The 10,441-nt window shown below is 40.8% G+C and overlaps 1 pseudogene; it reads left to right on the top strand.

Moving 5' to 3' along the window:
• The first annotated feature begins 5,269 nt into the window (after positions 1–5,269).
• LOC112551586 lies at positions 5,270–6,187 on the top strand (annotated as a pseudogene).
• The last annotated feature ends 4,254 nt before the right edge of the window (positions 6,188–10,441 follow it).

Below are 10,441 nucleotides of genomic sequence, written 5' to 3'. Positions count from 1 at the left end.
AACTGCTGTCTCTGAAACCAGTGTTTATCCCCATCATATGTAGTCTTAGGAAGAGGGAAGTGAATTTGCCTTGCTATGAGGAAGTACTAACATATGGCACACTAACTGCCCATACTCTGGGTTACGGGAGGTGCCCATAAAGATTTAATGGGTATGTCATCAGAGAGTGTGCCGCTATGGTAATATACTGGTAATCAAATGTAGACACACGTGATCGCTTCATTGCTGTAGCCTGTTGTACAGAGACATACTGCATTGCTATGTTGCCATAAGGCTATGTGTAGACATGGCCACTGTTAAACACTTGAATATATGCTGAACTTTGAACCTTTATTTCTATCCCTATTCAGCAAATAAATTAGGAATAAAATTACTTTTATAATATTAACTAGAAGATTCCCATCTCTCAGCTACCAGCACAGAAAATCTAATTACTGTGGCCAGAGGGAACCGATTTAGGCAAACTGGAGCTAACCTACTGCCTAACTTCATATGCTCTCCTATTGTTACCACATGCATGTGAGTTTATTGCCAGAGGAAGGGAGAGAGGTTTGAATGTACAAAAAATATGAAATAACATTATTGCTCAAATTTCCTGAGTCCATGGACCCTAAAGTATGGTCCCTTTTCTAAGTTCTTGACACTTAGAAAATGTAATAATTTTATTTCAGGATAGATGTTGTCATCTCATTCTTACCTGTTTCCCTGTTGAAATTAGAAGTTTGATGTTATTAATTTCTTTTTTCTGTTACTTCTTTTACAGAGTGCTGTTAACTTTTCTTTCATGTTGATCACAGATGTCACTAACAGAATTGCCAAGGGAGAACTCATCTTGTATGAAAAATAGGCACTGAATCAGGAGAGACATTCATCTTTTAATAAAGTCACAGGCACAATGAATGAACCAAAGGAGCAGAATGAGGGCATCCTAACAGGCATGAACAAGTCTCTTTATAGACATAGGAAGAACAGATGGCCAGTAGAACTTGTATTCTTGTCTCTGAAAAACTTGGTAAATTTCACATTGGATATTCCAGATTCCAGAAGATTCAGTCATTTGACAGGTAAAGAAAAAAAAGGAACCCACTGTTTTACTTGGTCTATACACCCACATTAATGCAATATATAGTTTGTGAAATGTTAAATTGCACAAAATGATTAGTGCTAAAATGACTGTACGCAATATACATTTTATATAGTGCTCAATGCACAGTGTACAAAGAATTCACAAACACAGAAGATCAGGTAATTTGTAATTTTAATAGATGTGTAACTTTCAATGCATCTAAAGTTCTGAGAGTTGATAATATAAATTTCAAGAGAAATATTAACTTAATATGTCTATAGTCTATATATTGCCTGCTTAGTTTTTTCAATATGCACAATTATGTATCGTGTCAGGAATTTTTAAAGTTTAGTGATAGCAGCACTCTTCTCAGTGCACATTATAAAATCTGTCAAGTTTATATCTTCAACATAATAAACCAGCATCCTGTTTTTAAAACAATGTTTTCTTAACCAAATGTTGTTCTTCAGAGCAAGGCCCCTTTCTAGATTAGAAAAATAAGTCAGCATGAAATGAATAAGTACAGACTTCACTTTTAAAGGGACTGGTACTGTGTTAATGTCAGGGGGGGATGACTTTGACAAATGCAAGGTGCGGGAAGCCCAATCAGATACCACTAATGTGAACAGGGCTTTTACAATTCATTTAATTAGGAAATCAGGTTATATGTCCCCCTCAGTTATTACCATTCCTTGAAAATATTTATAGGGACAATAGGCAAGCAAGGTTCTTTGGGTAGATGTGATACCTTTTATTAGACCAACTGAGTAGTTGGGAAAAAGGTCTTTGCAAGCTTTTGGGCACAAGCACCCTTCTCCAGGCATTGGGAGACTCCACAATAAGCATCAATTATTCTCTTGAATATACTAATACTGGTGTTGGTATCCTGGAAATATTTACCCCATAAATGTAGTGTTACTTATTTTAATTTTAATTGTCATGTTAGAAAAGGGATTATATGAGTGTTTGCTGGACTAAACTCATAAACTCAAAAAAAGTTCAATGAAGTGTTAATGGCAGAGGATCAAGCTAAATCATGATACCCTTGCTATGACTGGATTGTACCACAGATGCTTCTACTAAATTCAGTTACATCACTCGCAGGATACAGGAATACAGTGCTGGGATAGAGAATCAGGACTCGTAGTAGAGATGATCTCTTTTAATTGACCAACAAGATTTTTGCAAAAAAAAAAAAGTCTTTAATTGTAAGCTTTTGGTCACAAACACCCTTCGTTAGGCATTGGACAAAGATTGTAAAAGTTCTCCTGGGTAGAAATGAAAGTTCATATATCATAGGATTTCACAGAGGAGTCAATGGATGGAAAACTCCTCTGGGCAGTCAATTCATAGCTGGGATAGATAAATCCTCTTGATACAGCCTCAGATGTAGCTAGTTTGATTCATGTTCTGGACTTGTCCTACTGAGGAATCAAAGGTAACTGGATGGGATTCTAACCATGGGACTCCCTTCTCTTCTACTGCCTCAGGAAATTGGTCCAACTTCACCCTGCTAGTCAAACAGATTGCTAATTTTAGGTGGATCTTTGATCTTTTCTGACTCAGGGTGGCTTATGAAAGAAGCTTTCAAAATCTGCCCTATGATGAATATATAAGTAATGCATTATCTCATAGCACTTTAAACATTTGGAAGTAAAGGAATGACATGATAAACTTTTGAAGGCACCATAAAATATAAGCATCTTTCCCAAAACAGGAAGACAGATTACCAAAACTAGATTTCCACGGGTATTTTAAATCCTAAGGATTCAGAATGGTACACTGTAAGATTTAATAAATGTTAATATAATTTAACTGGTTAACTCCCTGTTGATAAAGTAAACTCATCTATGCACTGTTTAAATATCCTAGTATTAATATAAGTATGTATCTTTAAGCATAATGTCCATATTATCGGAGTATTTGTCAACCATTTCTTGGTACAAGATGAGAAAGAAATCTTGCGTCTTAGATAAAATAGTAGTTATAAGTTTAAATGTCAGTATTGTTTAATCTGCAGAAAAAGTGGATGTAAGTGTACTACACAGAACCCAATTATATTGCTAAAACTCTGAGCAGATTATGAACTATAGTAGTAAAAAATCCAGTCATGCTGAAAATTAATCAAATTGTGAGTGAGTTGATTATTGTGGTTGTTTTTGTTACCATTTCTCTCCATTATCAAAGCTTATATTTTCAATCAGTCTAAAAGAAGTTAAGTATATGACATTTCCTGACAATCAGTGATGTTTGGGCATTTAAATCTCCTCAGATTTTTTGAAATTTCCATCCTAAATTATGACTATGGTTAGTGTTAGTGCTCACTGGAAAATGAAGCTTCCAAGTTGAGAAATCTTGACATGATTAAATTGTTTTGTTTCATTTTGTTTCATTTCAAAATGAACAGAAGTAAAAAAGTGGAAATGCCTTATGTAGCAAAGTGGAAAAAATCAGTTTGGAGTAATGCATACTTTTGTTTTTGAAAATGTTGAAATATTTAGTTTTGATAAAGTGAAAGCATTATTTTTGTTTTAGTGCCTAGTTCACTGGATGCAGGTGCATAACTGCAGATTTTGGAACCCAGGATCAGCTTGGGCTTCTGTTTTGCCTTGTGGCAAATAGAATTGCTATGCTGGAAGTGAAATAAGGGAGGTGGAGCAGCAGCTTCAACCATTCACACTTTTTAGTCTAATAGTCTAGCTCAGAGGTTCCCAGACTTTTTCTTAGTGCTTACCCCCTTCCAGATTTACCATTTGTCTGTGTATCCCTACCAGAATACATTTTCTATTTAACCCCTTAATGCCACATTATTATAATGAAAATTAAATCTGCCATTCCACCGTTTCTCCTGCGTAACCCCCAGAGATGTCTCCATATCCCTTGGGATACACATACCACAGTTTGGGAACCCCTGGTCTAACTGATATAGCACTTGCTCAGATAAGAGACAACCTGGGTTGTAGAGCCCCTGCTCAGCTCCTTGTTCTTTGCAAAGTTCTTTAACCGCTGGGCCATGGGCTACCATCCCCTGAACCCTACCTAAGTGACAAAATTGCTAGGCTAACAAGTATATATTTGTGTGTTTTTAGGGGGTGGGAGGCCAGGAGATGGGGAAGATCAGGGAAGCCCGCTTCTTTCTTGCACATTTACTACTGACTAATTTTGTGATTTCTGACTAAAATGTCTAGGCTTACCCAGTCTCTCAGGTATATCTGAGCAATCTTAGGATGGAAATGTTCTCTTTAGAGCACAATCAGTTGTGCAGTGATATGTTGCAGCACAGCTGATCTGCTACATGGACATCTAAGATGTTGCCAGGGCTGTTGTCTCCCAGGGACTATCCCCTACCCCTCCCAGGGCTTCAGGGCCTGATCCTGGAAAAAAAAAATAGATCCCAGGGTCTCTAGACCAACGTGAGGGTGCATCAGCAAGCATCTGGAAAGTGGGAGTTTCTCTGATTGCAAGCTCACACTCCAACGTGGGCAAGGCATCTGGGGCCCTTTATCCACCAGGATTGGGTACCTGAAGCCAGGGTACTTTATGTCTGAGGTGGCAGGAGATCGTAGGCTACCACTGGCAGCTTGCACTGTCCCACCATAAGTAAACAGATGTCAGGCACAAAATGGCAGCATGGACTGTTATTTCCTAAGCTGGTGCCACAGAATGTAAGCACTTGTGGAACAACTGAGGGCTATAATGTCTGTTTACTTCACTTCTGTGCCACCAAGATTTTTTATTTTATTTTATGGTGGCACAAAAGCAATATCTGTTTTCAACCTTATCTCACAAGGCAGCTGCCTGGCCAGGTAATGACATTATTGAGCATATTCAGTGTGAGGGTGGTCTTGCTCATGCAGACTAGAACCAGAGAATGTGTATGAGTGTCAAAAACTTCCCTTACATGGCTATATAGATGTCCATAAGGAAAATAGAATTCTAGTAATGCAAAGGCTTAAATCTTAAAGTACTACTTTAAAAGTGAAGTATATATGTGTGTGTGCGTTTGTATATGTATGTATGTACATGTGTATATATATGTGTGTGTGTGTGTGTGTGTGTGTCTTTTCAAAATGCATGAAAAATAATGATAACACTGAATTAAATTTAGAATTTTAACTTTTATCAATTATATTTTGCAGTCTGTATGTTTCTCCTTCGATATCTCAAATGGCAAGCCTAGAACAGGGGAATCAAACACTCATCATGCAATTCATCATTCTGGGATTTGGGAATCTCCATGAACTTCCAGTTCTTCTCTTCCTCCTGTCTGTAACAATCTATATTGCAACCATGGCTGGCAATCTCCTCATTATTGTGCTAGTTGTGACCAATCAGCACCTTCACACACCCATGTACTTTTTTCTGGGGAACCTATCCTTCCTGGAGACCTGCTAGACATCCACCCTCCTGCCAAGGATGCTGGCTACTTTCCTGACAGGTGACAGAACCATTTCTGTTACTGGCTGCCTTACACAATTTTATTTTTTTGGTTTTCTGGTGGCCTCTGAATGTTTCCTCTTGTCATCAATGTCTTATGATAGGTATTTAGCCATATGCAAACCATTGCATTATGTAAATCTAATGCATCACAAGCTGTGCATAATGCTAGCAGTTGGCTCTTGGATAGGTGGACTTCTGGTTAGTACAATTATGATCCTTTTCATGTCACAATTAACTTTTTGTGGACGTAATGAAATTAATCATTTCTTTTGTGATTTCACTCCAATTATAACACTCTCCTGCAGTGACACTTACTTGGCAGAATTTGTAACTACCCTCCTAGCCTGTCTATGTACATTTTCTGCCTCCCTATTAACCTTGATGTCATATGCTTGCATCATCACCACTATCCTGGGAAATCCTTCAACCACTGGGAAGAAAAAGGCATTTTCCACCTGCTCCTCTCACCTTATTGTCGTGACAATTTACTATGGGACCTTAATGGTTGTATACATTTCACCCAGAAATGACAAATTAAACAACTTGAACAAAGTTCTCTCTCTCTTCTACACTGTGCTGACTCCCCTGGCCAATCCCCTTATCTACAGCCTGCGGAACAAAGAAGTTAAGGAAGCCTTGAAAAAGACTGTCATTAAGCCTTTGGCTTTCACAGGAACTTGAGGAATGTAAGCGTCCAGCCTCCACTGGATATCAAAAGGAGTTGGGTAGCTAACCCTCTTAGGCTCCTTGAAATTCAGCCTTCAGTATTTTACTTTTACAAACATTGAAGCTCATAGATTTAAAGACTGTGACCATCAAAATATTGTCGTCCTCAAACATGAAAAATCATGAATCGGCACTTTGAAATCATGAGACAATGACAAAAACTATGATAGCTCTTTGTTTTCCTTCTGGTTTTGGACCCTTTAGGATGCACTCATTTTATTTTTCCAATGTTTTCTTGACCAGGAAAGTGAATAATTTTTGTTTGTTTGTTTTAATGGAATCCAAGAGTCTCATAGGTTCAATACCTTGATGACGTGGTAGCTTTTAAATTATGGGGTGAAAAATCAATATAAAAATAGAGAGATTATGTGATATAAACACAGATGAGAGAAAGAGAGAATGTACACAGGTGTGAAGAGAGTACAGAGGGCCTATACATATGGCGAAATAGCACCAATATATTTTTCACTAGTTTTGTACATTAGGCTCTAGGAGAAAGTGATGTCCACTTATCTCTGGGGACTTGTTACAGAAGGTTTTGTAACAGTACTTCATGACCAGGTACTTGGGGAGCAAGCTTGTATTGAACAAATAGTTACTCCTGAATAACTGTGGACATAAGAGATCTACACCACAGTAAATTATACCAGTATATAGTCACAGCTTGTTAGCATTGTAATTGGTGGTGGCGGTGTTATTTGCATTCATTCAATAGGAACATTGCCCCACTTTACTATAGAAACACCAAGTAGAAAACACTTGTCTCGATGCTTTTGCACCAATTAGTGCGATATATAATAACCAGCTCAGATAGGGATAATATTGAAAGATGCAAGCACTCAAGAGTTTTCTTTAAGTCCCTTATTAATGTCCTTTGAAACATTTTTCTTTCCCCTCTGACCTCTCTATTTCAGTGACCAACCCAGATCCCAAAGTTTAAGACTAGAAGGGACCCTTTAGCCATCCTCCCTGGTGTCCTGTGTGACAGAACAAAAAGCCCTCATCCACAGAACAGTGACTTCCACTTCTTGTCATATTCATCAGATTGAAGCTTTGACAAGAAGCAGTCATACTATAGTATTGCTCCAGGCCGGACAGACCCTGCTATAGCATCCTGTGCAAGGAAAGATGGGAGAATCAAGAGTGTGGGTGGGAGGGAATCATGGTCTAAATCATCGGTTGCAGGGAAGTAGATGATGAGGGTTTGGGGGTTTAGAGGAAAGAGAAACAGGGACTGGAAGAAGAACATGCTGCAGCTCCATTCATCACTTTCATGTTCTTATCATCAATCATTCCACCAGATTCATTAGATTTTTGGTGTGGGTCTTAAATGTATTGCTAAATGTAATCACAATTGGACCATGCAATCAAGTATAGTTTTCAGATTCTCTCTTTCCTACTTGTTCTCCTGTCCAACAAACTTATAATTTTTCCATATAAAGAAATTATATGGAACCCCCAAATTACTTGGGGTTTGTCTTATATTCAGGGTTGTCATATTTGAATAAATACAGTAATAAATAACCCATCTAAGTTGGTATATCCTGGCAGGCTACAATTAGATCTGGACAGGTTATAGGGGTGGGCCGATGAGAACAGGATGGGTTTCAGTACTGACAAGTGCAAGGTACTGCACCTGGGGAGGAAGAACCAGCAGCATGCCTACAGGATGGGGAACTCCCTTCTCATCAGTGCAGAGGCAGAAAAGGATCTTGGAGTCATTATTAACTCCAAGATGAACATGGGCTGACAATGTGGGGACGCAGTCAGGAAGGCTAAATGCACCTTGCCATGCATCCATAGATGCATCACAAGCAGGTCCATGGAGGTGATCCTCCCCCTCTGTGTGACGTTGGTCAGGCTGCAGTTGGAGTACTGCATTCACTTTTGGGTGCCGCACTTCAGGAGGGATGTGGATAGCATTGAGAGGGTCTGGAGGAGGGCCACTGGCATGATTAGGGGGCAGCAAGGCAGGCCCTACGAGGAGAGGCTACAGGACCTGAACCTGTTCAGCCTCCACAAGAGAAGGTTGAGAGGGGAACTGGTGGCCATCTATAAACTGACCAAGGGAGACCAGCAGGCAATGGGACAGTCCCTGTTTCCCCGAGCACTACCGGGAGTAACAAGGAATAACGGCCATAAGTTGATGGAGAGTAGATTCAAGCTAGACATCAGGAAGCACTACTTCACAGTCAGGGTGGCTAGGATCTGGAACCAACTTCCAAGGGAAGTGCTGCTTGATCCTACCCTTGGGGGTCTTCAAAAGGAGGCTAGATAGACACTTGGCCAGGGTCATTTCACTCCAGAATTCTTTCCTGCCCATGGCAGGGGGTTTGACTTGATTTCATAGGTTTCATAGACATCAGGGCTGGAAGGGACCTCGGAAGATCATCGAGTCCAGCCCCCCCGCCCAAAGGGCAGGAAGTCAGCTGGGGTCATAGGATCCCAGCAAGATAAGCATCCAGTTTCATCTTGAAGGTATGATCAAGATCTGAGCAGATCTTGATGATCTGCTCAGGTCCCTTCCTATCCTACCAACTGTGGAACTATGAAACTATGAACTAAATAAAGACCTAGTCCCTTTGCTAAAATCCCCTACTTAATATTTGTGGGAAATGTAGAATGCATTTCCCTGGGGTTGAACTTTAACTAGAGCTGGTTGAAAAAATCTAGTACTTTTGCCTAAACCCTATTTAAGTTTACATATTTAAATGGCATGTAACTGCAGTTTTTGGTACTTGCACACTCTTTGGAATTCTGTTCATTCCTGTGACAAATCGAATGCTTCTGCAATGCAACCTGCTTGAACTAAAAGGGAGAAGAAAGGGGGATAACCTCCTACCTTTAAGCCAAAGACCTCCTACATTTAGGTTGGGACACTTCCTCAGACAGCAAAGGATCTGGGTTCTAACACCTCTTCAACCAGTGGGAGTTGGAATGGGTTCTTAGATGGGCATTGGTTAGACCACAGTTGGAGTACTGCGTCCAGTTTTGGGTGCCGTACTTTAAGAAGGATGTGGATAAGGTCGAGAGGGTCCAGAGAAGGGCCACTCGTATGGTTAAGGGTTTGTAGGACAAGCCCTATGAGGATAGATGAAGGGACCTGGATGTCTTCAGCCTCCACAAGAGAAGGTTGAGATGATATTGTGGCCACCTACAAATTAATTAGGCACAGCAAGGAACCAGAAATGCTCTGTTCACCAGGGTGCATCTTGGGGTAACAAGGAACAATGCTCACAAAGTGACAGAGAGCAGATTTAGGCTGGACATCAGGAAGAACTTCTTCACGGTAAGGGTGGCCAGAATTTGGAATGGGTTTCCAAGGGAGGTGGTACTCTCCCCTACCTTGGGGGTCTTTAAGAGAAGTCTGGGGTCATCTAACCACACTTTCCTCCCTAGGGCAAGGGGTCAGGCTCAATGATCTGTTGAGGGCCCATATGACCCAAGCATCTATGAATCTATGTGGGGTACTATTGGGGTGAGGGAGAGTCCAGGTGGAAGTGATCTCAGGTCATGATCCATTGGAAGGAGCATTCAGGCCATCCCCTTTGTGTCGCTTTTGGTGGATTATTTGTTGAAGTCCACATACTCCACCACATCAGAGCTGAAGTCCAGCATCCCATCCTCTTCACTGGCAAGCTGGACACAGTTGTCAGCACAGGCCAGGATGCTCAGCTTATGCCTCTGGATGCTGACCCTCTGGGGCCTTCCACCATTGGTTGAAGGAGTTCAGTGAACAGGTTGATGATAGGGCTGAGTGAACACCCCTACTTGACTTTTATTTGAATTGGGATGTCATGTCTTGCCCTCTGATGACTAGATGGTGGAGGTGTAGCTACTGCAGACCTCCTGGATAAGGTCAATGGCTCTGTCCAGCATGCCAAGTCCTGGAGGGTGTTGAAGATGTGGCAGTGGAACATGAAGCCAAATGCACTGGAAATGTTCAGCCATGCCACCTTGCACTCACCCTTCATTGGAGAGGAAACCTTTTTGGCCTTCCTCTTAACTGCCTAGTTGGTGATCTGTCCTGCCATGCAGCTGGCATACAGCTTGTACATGGTGGACTATAGGGTGATGGATCTCGAGTTGCTCAGGTTATGTTGTTCATACTCCTTGTGGATCAGTACCTTCATTGGCTCCTTCCAAGAGCTGGGTGTGCGGCCAAACTCCCTGCACTGGTTGAAATTCAGCAGCAGAATGAATCACCTT

This window comes from Alligator sinensis, unplaced genomic scaffold (assembly GCF_000455745.1).
Source record: "Alligator sinensis unplaced genomic scaffold, ASM45574v1 scaffold174_1, whole genome shotgun sequence".
In the NCBI taxonomy this organism is placed as follows: Eukaryota; Metazoa; Chordata; order Crocodylia; family Alligatoridae; genus Alligator; species Alligator sinensis.
This window is presented reverse-complemented; position numbering and strand designations above follow the sequence as displayed.